Source organism: Pezoporus flaviventris, unplaced genomic scaffold (genome assembly GCF_033815535.1).
Source record: "Pezoporus flaviventris isolate CSIRO_AGI_PZ_B2104156 unplaced genomic scaffold, CSIRO_AGI_Pfla_v1 ptg000045l, whole genome shotgun sequence".
Lineage (NCBI taxonomy): Eukaryota > Metazoa > Chordata > Aves > Psittaciformes > Psittacidae > Pezoporus > Pezoporus flaviventris.
Window position 1 is genome coordinate 5,321,852 of NW_026892593.1, and position 9,864 is coordinate 5,331,715.

The window sequence follows — 9,864 nt, forward strand, 5'->3', positions numbered from 1 at the left end:
GTTGACTCTAATTAGGTGTTAGAGACATATCTGAGGCTTGGTAGTTACGTAAACATGCAGTATACATATAAAATACACTTCAACAAATATCGGTGTGGAATATACAAAATGTATGAGGAGCACACACACAAAAACCCCATATATATACACATATATATAAATAAACATAAGAAAAAAGTCATCCTTCCCAAAACAGAGGCTTTGTAAAAGAAAACTACAGAACAAAACATTCGCATGGCTGATAAATGATAACAATAAAAGAAGCATTGAAGGAGGGTAAGGAAAACAGCTAAATCAAATTTGGCTTATGCGCTGTTCAGTAAACAGGGCCTAAAGAGTTTCCTAAACAAGATTCACATATATTTCTCACAGAATAAGCTGAAGAACTGTCCATAATAGAAGTGTTAATGGAACGGAATGGACTAGACTAGACTAGACTAGAAATGGGTAGAATAGACATCGCACTTCCCTTTTTGGGGGATTTTGCATGAAATGGGTATAAGGAAGAATAACAATTTTCCAGGACTGGATGTCATTCACCCCAAAATCCTGAAGAGACACATATATGAAACTGATGAACTGCTACCTGATGTGTACAATTTGATCCTTGAATCAAAGCACCTTTCTGTCGATGAAAGAATATACCAGCTGCCTGTCTACAGGCATTGCTTGGTAAATGAAGGAGGTACAATAAAAAAACATTTCTTTCCAATCTTCTATAAATCAAAAAAAAAGGTTCTGAAGTACAAAATTTTATCTCTCTCTTTAAACTGCAAAGTTATCAGAAGTCAGAATTTGATGTACTGGGCAAATAAGAATCCTTTTCCTTTCAATACAGTATTCTAAGCAAATGGATATTGGAAAGATAAAGTAAGGAAAACAAAGTCTGTATCTTACATTTTTTTACCTAAATTGGGGGATTTAAAACTAATCAGTAACATTAACATGAAAGAATATGCTCTTGAGTTATTAACACTGGAGCAGCCTGAATTGTGAAAGAGGAAGGGGAGGGACTTACATTCATGATATAATCATCACCTTAACACTTTTTCAGAAGTAAGGTGAAGAGAGCTGTCATAAAATGATGTCATAAGGCTTCTCTTTACTCTACTCAGCCTAAGGAATATCACAGAGCTTGAAGGAAAAGAGGTGTGACACAGACATTGTGTGTAAGTAATTTATTCAAGAAGATTATTCAAGGAAAACATTATGTATATACAAAGACTTATATTTCTAGACATAGTTTTATATATATATAGTTGTCTAAAATACATTAATATAGATATATATTTGTGCAGAAGGTTCCTAATGAATCTCTACAATGTATCTGAAGAAAGACAGCAATTTTTATGGCTAACTCCAGGATATGCATTACTCTTATCAGCCATCAAACAAAAAGCAAAGCAATGAACAAAACTTTCAGCAGTCTAAATTCATCTGAATATGAAAAACACACATTAGGTTGTATCTTCTGTGCTGAGGATAGTTCATTTATATGATAATCATTCTATGAGTCTATAATAATGGTGGGTTTTTTTAATTAAGAGAAAAAAAGCCAACCAACACTCTGTGTATTGGAAGTTATAAATACATGTAAAATATTGGGTTAGTTTCTTGTCTACACTCCATTCCAAAATTTTCAAAATTATCTTTGGAGTTGCTGCTCCACAGAACGAAGCTTCACCACGATCAATGTCCTGGCAGCATTATTTTCCTTTCCTTTTCTTTTTCATCTGCTATCAAACACCAAAAGGCTGCAAAAACCCTAGAATCTTGGTAAATAACCAGTAAAAATTAACTGAACAGTGTTGCTATTTGTGCTCACAATTAAGATGGAAGGTAGGATAATTTTCTCAAACTCTGACTGGATCCGTAGTATGTAACTGATGTGGCACAGCTACATACAGTCATTATTAACAAGTGGAAATGCTAAGATCTGTGTGCAAGGATGTGATTAGATATGAAGAACATAGTAGTTCCCCTAAATAAATTAATTTATTCATTCGCTTCTATTCCATGCGGAAGTCCCTGTCTGTGGATTAGAAACAGTGGCATCAGCATTCTGCAGATCATTTGGCCTCCCTCTGACAATCTCTCAAAGACCCTGTGGATCGCAGAAAGATGTTACCTTTACCATGCTTCTTCCTTCTTTGCCTCTTTAAATTTATTATTCTTAGGGATGAGTATTTGAATTTCAGGGCTGAAAATGGTCCAAATTAGGCATCCAAAAGCAGGTACTCTTGTAGGAAAAGTTAATCACATCCAGTTCAGAAAGAAAAGAAAATGCTGAAAGCGTAGTCTGAAGTACAGAGGTACACATTTTTGTGTGCACAATGGTGTGCTCATGGCTCATGTTATTGGAGATCTTTGGGTCAAAGAATAAACACGCATTTCTTTTCAAACTCACCAGTCATGCTGCCACAAAGCATAAATATTCACTGCCATCTCTCTCAGCAATTAGAAACGAACCTGTCTTAGCCCGAGTGTCTGAAAACACCAAACTCCTTGTCAGATAGGCAGACTCCATTCCCTCCATGCAAACTTCAGGGAGGCACACTTAATCCTTGAATTGGAAATCACCACACCACTGATCATAGTAATAAACTTATTTCTCAGTTCACTCACTTCTGTGCCTGCCCGAGCTTAACTGGGCTGGAGGATTTTTGCCACACAAGTTTTGAATCTTCTTTATGCAGGTCAAGGTAAAAAAAAAAACTAAAAAAAGCTAAAAAAAGACATTTTTAAAAGCTTGCACTGACATTCTTTATTGTGCTAATAAGCAGTTTGGTCCCTTTTGCTATGAGTTAGTAATTTCCCCAGGTGAGTAGTGGAGAATAAGAGTAGCCTGCCATCCTGGGTAGGTAGTAATCCAGGGGAAGTTATTCTGGGCTTTAGAGAACCCTTATCTGACGCTTGAACAAGGCCTACTTTTTGACTCTTCACCTCCCCAGTGTTGCACGCATTTTCTTATAATCAAGAAAATGGAAGAAATGCTGGGTTTTAGAGCAAAGTAATAATGCATCTATCTTAAGAGGCAAGTCTTAGGCTACTCTTTCCTCATTTCTCACTTGCTGCTTAAGATGTACTTCTATTCAGCCAATCTCTGGTTTCCTCTACACTAATGCTCTGCACCCATGATTTACTGACCCTGGCTATCTCACCAAACCCTGTGACATGGTCCTTGTAAGACGGGGATCTCTTGACAAAGAGACTAGGACTTAGCTACCACAACATAATGCATGAACTGCAGTTCTGATATGCCAAGCATCCGCAGTTCCTACCTAGGCCCTATACTTGGTTTTATTTGAAAAGCTTCGGCAGCACATATACTAAAATTGGAATGATACAGAGAAGATTAGCATGGCCCCTGCGCAAGGATGACACGCAAATTCGTGAAGCGTTCCATATTTTTACATATCAGTAGATGTACCTGCATCCGACAGTGTCACAACGAGGAAGTTGCCATAGAGTACTGGATTTCACATAGCAATAAATGGTAGTAAATAACAAAGGTATCAGCAACCTGACAAAGCCTTACAAAAATGGCATTAAATCTGTTGTATCATTCCTTCTCTATATTGTTTCCTTACAGGTTTCAGATGCAGTGTCCAGTAAGTCATAGAATCATAGAATAGTTAGGGTTGGAAAGGACCTTGAGATCATCTAGGTCCAACCCGCTGCCATGGGCCAGGGGCACATCCCACTAAACAAAGTCATGGTATAAAGAGCCTTGAAAACATTTTCCAACACCCGATGATGGGTCAGGAAGACTTAATAGCGTGTTTGGGGTGCAAATAAAAGGTTTTTTTTTTTTGCCTGATGACAGCTTGAGGAGAGAGGTAGTACCCTTGCCATTCCTCACTGGGCAGTCTGATGTGTGAAGAAAAACACTGAGATGAGCAGCCCACTTAAGGCTGCTTGTATTGCTTGTCAAGTCTCAGGAACGGGGTTGTTACCTAAACTTCCCACTCCTTCAACACTTTAGGAGAATTCAAGCCCCAGTTGGTCAGGGGAAGGATTACAAAGATAAATGCTGTGGGTTTTTTTTTATTTCCTTTTTTATAATTATCAATTGCAAAGTGGATATCTCCAGTAATGACCTGGAGGTCTGTTAGTTTCTCTTCAAGTTAGCCTGAGCCAGATTTACAAGCAACAAGAAACTGGGCAAGGACCCCTTTGAAGTGTGTAGTTGGCATACTTTATAGTATTAGGGAAACTTTCTGTGTACCAGAGGGGAAAAGCTCCGTTTTATTTCTTAGAGCGTTAGGAAGGCATTGGATAGGAAGTGATATAGGGAAAACCTTTAAGTAATAGTTTCAAGAAAGGGAATTAATCTAGTCAGCATACTTGATGGTGGGTAAGTCTTGTCAATTGTATCACTGTTACCTAGTTGTGAGTGATCCTAAGGCAAGAGTTAGATCATCTGGCTTTTCAGTACATGCAGGACATGCTATTGAAGCAGTCCAAGCTAAGTAATTAATAATGTTTACATGATGGAATGCATAAATGCTTTTTAAGGTTGGACTCATCCAGTATGTGGTTTTATAGTAGATCCTGCAGTCATGGGCTTTTGAACTCTTCTGCTGCACATGTTTGCTCTTGGACTACTTAATGCTAGAAAAGACTGTAAACACAAGACAAAGCTGGGGGAGCAGTAAATAATGGTGCAGACCTGCTGGATCACGGAGAAGACATGACAAAGTGGGATGGAAAACCTACTTCAGCTTTGGAGGAACGGGTGAGTGAACTGAAGAGGGGAGCAAGGGCCAAGACTGATCGTCCCATGAGAGCTACGGCTTCAGTCTCTGGTGAGCAGTTTCCCAGATGGAGTGGAAGAGCTGATTTTACTCCAGCTCCTGTGATAACGAAGAATAATCCCTTTCAACACGACTTAAGTGTCCAATGCTGTGACGACCATTAGAGGGGCCCTGCCTCCAGCCAGGTGGAGGTAGGGGACAATCGGATTTACTGGATTGTGTGGATCAGATGGCCTGGCACATCAGTCCCACAGAAGTATAAGGCTCTAGTAGATACCGGTGCACAGTGTACCCTGATGCCATCAAGCTGTCAAGGGGTGGAACCCATCTATATTTCTGGAGTAACAGGAGGATCCCAAGAGTTGACTGTGCTGGAGGCTGAAATCAGCCTGACTGGGAGGGAATGGCAAAAGCACCCTATTGTGACTGGTCCAGAGGCTCCATGCATCCTCGGCATAGACTACCTCAAGAGAGGGTACTTCAAAGACCCAAAAGGGTACCGGTGGGCTTTTGGTATTGCTGCTTTGGAGACTGAGGAAATTGAGCAGCTGTCCACCTTGCCTGGTCTCTCAGAAGATCCCTCTGCTGTGGGGTTGCTGAAAGTTGAAGAACAACAAGTGCCAATTGCGACCACAACAGTGCACCGGCGGCAATATCGCACCAACCGAGACTCCATGATTCCCATCCATCAGCTGATCCGTAGACTGGAGAGTCAGGGGGTGATCAGCAGGACCCGCTCACCCTTCAATAGCCCCATATGGCCAGTGCGAAAGTCTAATGGAGAATGGAGACTAACAGTAGACTATCGTGGCCTGAATGAAGTCACACCACCATTGAGTGCTGCCGTACCGGACATGCTAGAACTTCAGTATGAACTAGAGTCAAAAGCAGCCAAGTGGTATGCCACGATTGATATTGCCAATGCATTTTTCTCCATTCCTTTGGCAGCAGAGTGCAGGCCACAGTTTGCTTTTACTTGGAGGGGTGTCCAGTTCACTTGGAACCGACTGCCCCAGGGGTGGAAACACAGCCCTACCATTTGCCATGGACTGATCCAGACTGCACTGGAACAGGGGCAAGCTCCAGAACACCTGCAATACATTGATGACATTATTGTGTGGGGCGATACAGCGGAAGAAGTCTTTGAGAAAGGGAGGAAAATAATCCAAATCCTGCTGAAAGCCGGTTTTGCCATAAAACGGAGCAAGGTCAAGGGACCTGCACAGGAGATTCAATTTTTGGGAATAAAATGGCAAGATGGACGTAGACAGATCCCCACAGATGTGATCAACAAGATAACAGCAATGTCTCCACCAACTAATAAGAAAGAAACGCAAGCTTTCTTGGGTGCAGTGGGGTTCTGGAGAATGCACATCCCAAATTACAGTTCGATTGTAAGCCCTCTCTATCATGTGACCCGGAAGAAGAATGATTTTAAATGGGGCCCTGAGCAGCAACAAGCCTTTGAGCAAATTAAACGCGAGATAGTTCATGCAGTAGCCCTTGGACCAGTCCGAACCGGACCAGATGTAAAAAATGTGCTGTACACTGCAGCTGGGGAGAACGGTCCTACCTGGAGCCTCTGGCAGAAAGCTCCAGGGGAGACTCGAGGTCGACCCCTCGGCTTTTGGAGTCGGGGATACAAAGGATCTGAGGCCAGCTATACCCCAACTGAGAAAGAGATACTGGCAGCCTATGAAGGGGTTCGAGCTGCTTCGGAAGTGATTGGCACTGAAGCACAGCTCCTCCTGGCACCCCGGCTGCCCGTGCTGGGCTGGATGTTCAAAGGCAGGGTCTCCTCTACACATCATGCAACTGATGCTACATGGAGTAAATGGGCTGCACTAATTACACAACGAACTCGAATAGGAAATCCCAGTCGTCCAGGCATTCTAGAAGTCATCATGGACTGGCCAGAGGGCAAAGATTTCGGAATGTCACCAGAGGAGGAGGTGGTGCGTGCTGAAGAGGCCCCACCATATAATAAACTGTCAGAAAGTGAAAAGCAGTATGCCTTGTTTACTGATGGCTCTTGCCGTATTGTGGGAAAGCATCGGAGATGGAAGGCAGCTGTATGGAGTCCTGGACGACAAGTTGCAGAAACTGCTGAAGGAGAGGGTGAATCGAGTCAATTTGCCGAGGTGAAAGCCATCCAGCTGGCCCTGGACATTGCTGAACGAGAAAAGTGGCCAGTACTTTATCTCTATACTGACTCATGGATGGTGGCAAATGCCCTGTGGGGGTGGTTGAAGCAATGGAAGCAGAGCAACTGGCAACGCAGAGGTAAACCCATCTGGGCTGCTGCACTGTGGAAAGATATTGCTGCCCGGGTGCAGAACCTGGTGGTGAAGGTACGTCATGTAGATGCCCATGTACCCAAGAGTCGGGCCACTGAGGAACACCAGAACAACCAACAAGTGGATAAAGCGGCTAAGATTGAAGTGGCTCAGATGGACTTAGATTGGCAACATAAAGGTGAATTATTTTTGGCCCGGTGGGCCCATGACACTTCAGGCCATCAGGGCAGAGATGCAACATATAGATGGGCCCGTGACCGAGGGGTGGACTTAACAATGGACACTATTGCCCAGGTTATTCATGAGTGTGAAACATGTGCTGCAATTAAACAAGCCAAGCGGTTAAAGCCTCTTTGGTATGGAGGACGATGGTTGAAGTATAAATATGGGGAGGCCTGGCAGATTGACTATATCACACTGCCACCAACCCGCCAAGGCAAGCGCCATGTGCTTACCATGGTGGAAGCAACCACCGGGTGGCTGGAAACATACGCTGTGCCCCATGCCACTGCCCGGAACACCATCCTGGGCCTTGAGAAACAGATTTTGTGGCGACACGGCACCCCAGAGAGAATTGAGTCAGACAATGGGACTCATTTCCGGAATAACCTTATAGATATTTGGGCCAAAGAGCATGGCATTGAGTGGGTATATCACATCCCCTACCATGCACCAGCCTCTGGGAAAATCGAACGGTACAATGGGCTGTTAAAAACTACACTGAGAGCGATGGGTGGGGGAACTTTCAAGCATTGGGATACACATTTACCAAAGGCCACCTGGTTGGTCAACACCAGAGGATCTGCCAACAGGGCTGGCCCAGCCCAGTCAGAACTTTTACATATTGTAGAGGGGGACAAAGTTCCCGTGGTGCATATGAAGAATTTGCTGGGGAAGACAGTCTGGGTTATTCCTGCTTCAGGTAAAGGCAAACCCACTCGTGGGATTGCTTTTGCTCAGGGACCTGGATATACTTGGTGGGTAATGCGGGAAGATGGGGAAGTCCGATGTATACCTCAAGGGGATTTGATTTTAGGGGAAAACAGCCAGTGAACTCAATTGTATGCTGTTGCCTGCTGTGTAATACTTTTATAGCCCATCAACTAGATGTCTCCAGGTCACCAGCGACTGGCCCTGACTTCCCTCCAGCCATCATCCCAACAGAGAATGAACTTGGAACATCATGGACCGAATGGACTCGGCAGCATTATAGGGATTGGTCCATGCACTAAGAAAATGATTTTTTCCTCTTGGTCTGTATGTATATGGATGTATATATGTGGGAGAGCGATGGTGTATTGAAAATGTGGGATCTGAGCACGACGTGAATGGTATGGAATAAGGGGTGGATAATGTCCTGGGTTCAGCAGTAGCAGTCATGTTTTTTTTCCTTTGTGTTAACTGGTGCAGTGCTGTGTTTTGACTTCTAGTTTGAGAACAGCGTTGGTGAAGTCGATGTTGTCGGTTGTTGCTAAGTGATGTTTACCCTGACCAAGGACTCTGTGAGGCTCATGCTTTGCCAGGGAGGAGGGGAGGCTGTGAGGAAGCGGAGACAGGGCGCCTGACCCGGGCTAGCCGGGGAGGTATTCCGTACCACAGCATGTCGTGCCCGGGGTGGGGGGTAACTGGGAGTTACCCGGAAGGACAGGAGCTTCCAGGTGGAACTCGTTTTCTTGGCCGGTGGTATCGTATTCTCTTCCCTTGTTATTTTCCCTTATCATTGTTTTAGCTGATAGTAGCGGTGGTAATTTGTTGCTGGACTGTTCTTGTCTCAACCCGTAGGAGTTGCACTCTCTCGATCCTCCTCCCCGTTCCTCCGGGAGCGGGGAAGGGGAGAGCCCCGGTGCAGGGAGGGGGGGGAGACGGACACGGACCTTGATTGTTGTCAGCTCGGCACCACTCACTGGGAGTGAGTGAACAAGTTACCTGACTGGGTTTAAACCACGACACAGCACTGCACCAGTTAACACAAAGGAAAAAAAACATGACTGCTACTGCTGAACCCAGGACACATTGCATGGGACTGGCATGCGCCACTATCCTATACAGCACACATACAGACCTGTGAACTAAAATGTGTATATTCTCTTACAGTCTGCTACAGGTTGCTCCTCACATGACTATATGCAAATGAAAGAAGGAAAGGAAAAGAAAGGAAAGGGAAGAGGAAAAAAGGAAAGGAAAGGAAAGGGGAAAGGGGAAGGGAAAGGGAAAGGGAAAGGGAAAGGGAAAGGGAAAGGGAAAGGGAAAGGGAAAGGGAAATGAAAGGGGAAAGGAGAGGAGAGGAGAGGAGAGGAGAGGAGAGGAGAGGAGAGGAGAGGAGAGGAGAGGAGAGGAGAGGAGAGGAGAGGAGAGGAGAGGAGAGGAGAGGGAAAATATGTCTGCACTTTGGCTCTTTTGTGCCTTGTGAAATATGATGAAATGGATCATTTAACATTTATTATGCACTCAGAGGCCAGACATTAAAGAAACGAAAAATTCCTTGCTGGAGGCGTATTCAAATAGTACACAATTTAAGGCATCAGGAACAAGTGGTACAAGCATAAAGTAAAATACTGAATAACTTTTTATTGCTCTTTTGGTGCCCTGACTAAGGCAGGAATCAAATTGAAAGAGCTATGATTTCTTTTATTTTACAGATGGTAAAGAGTGTATACACATTAAATGGTCAAATTAAAGCTAAAAAGATTACTAATCTGACATTTCTTAACTCTGGAAAGGTTTGTCAGACTTTATTTTTTTTTTTACTAACATTTTTTATTTGCTTATGTGCCATTGTCTGTCCCTGCTACAAGTGCCTTTTGGAATAC

At 43.7% G+C, this 9,864-nt stretch overlaps 1 non-coding gene across 1 annotated transcript; it reads left to right on the forward strand.

The window, feature by feature from the left end:
- The first annotated feature begins 3,309 nt into the window (after positions 1 to 3,309).
- On the forward strand, positions 3,310 to 3,412 carry LOC133276726 (U6 spliceosomal RNA). Its single transcript, XR_009745982.1, has one exon. It is a non-coding gene; the product is annotated as a U6 spliceosomal RNA (small nuclear RNA).
- Positions 3,413 to 9,864: the final 6,452 nt, after the last annotated feature.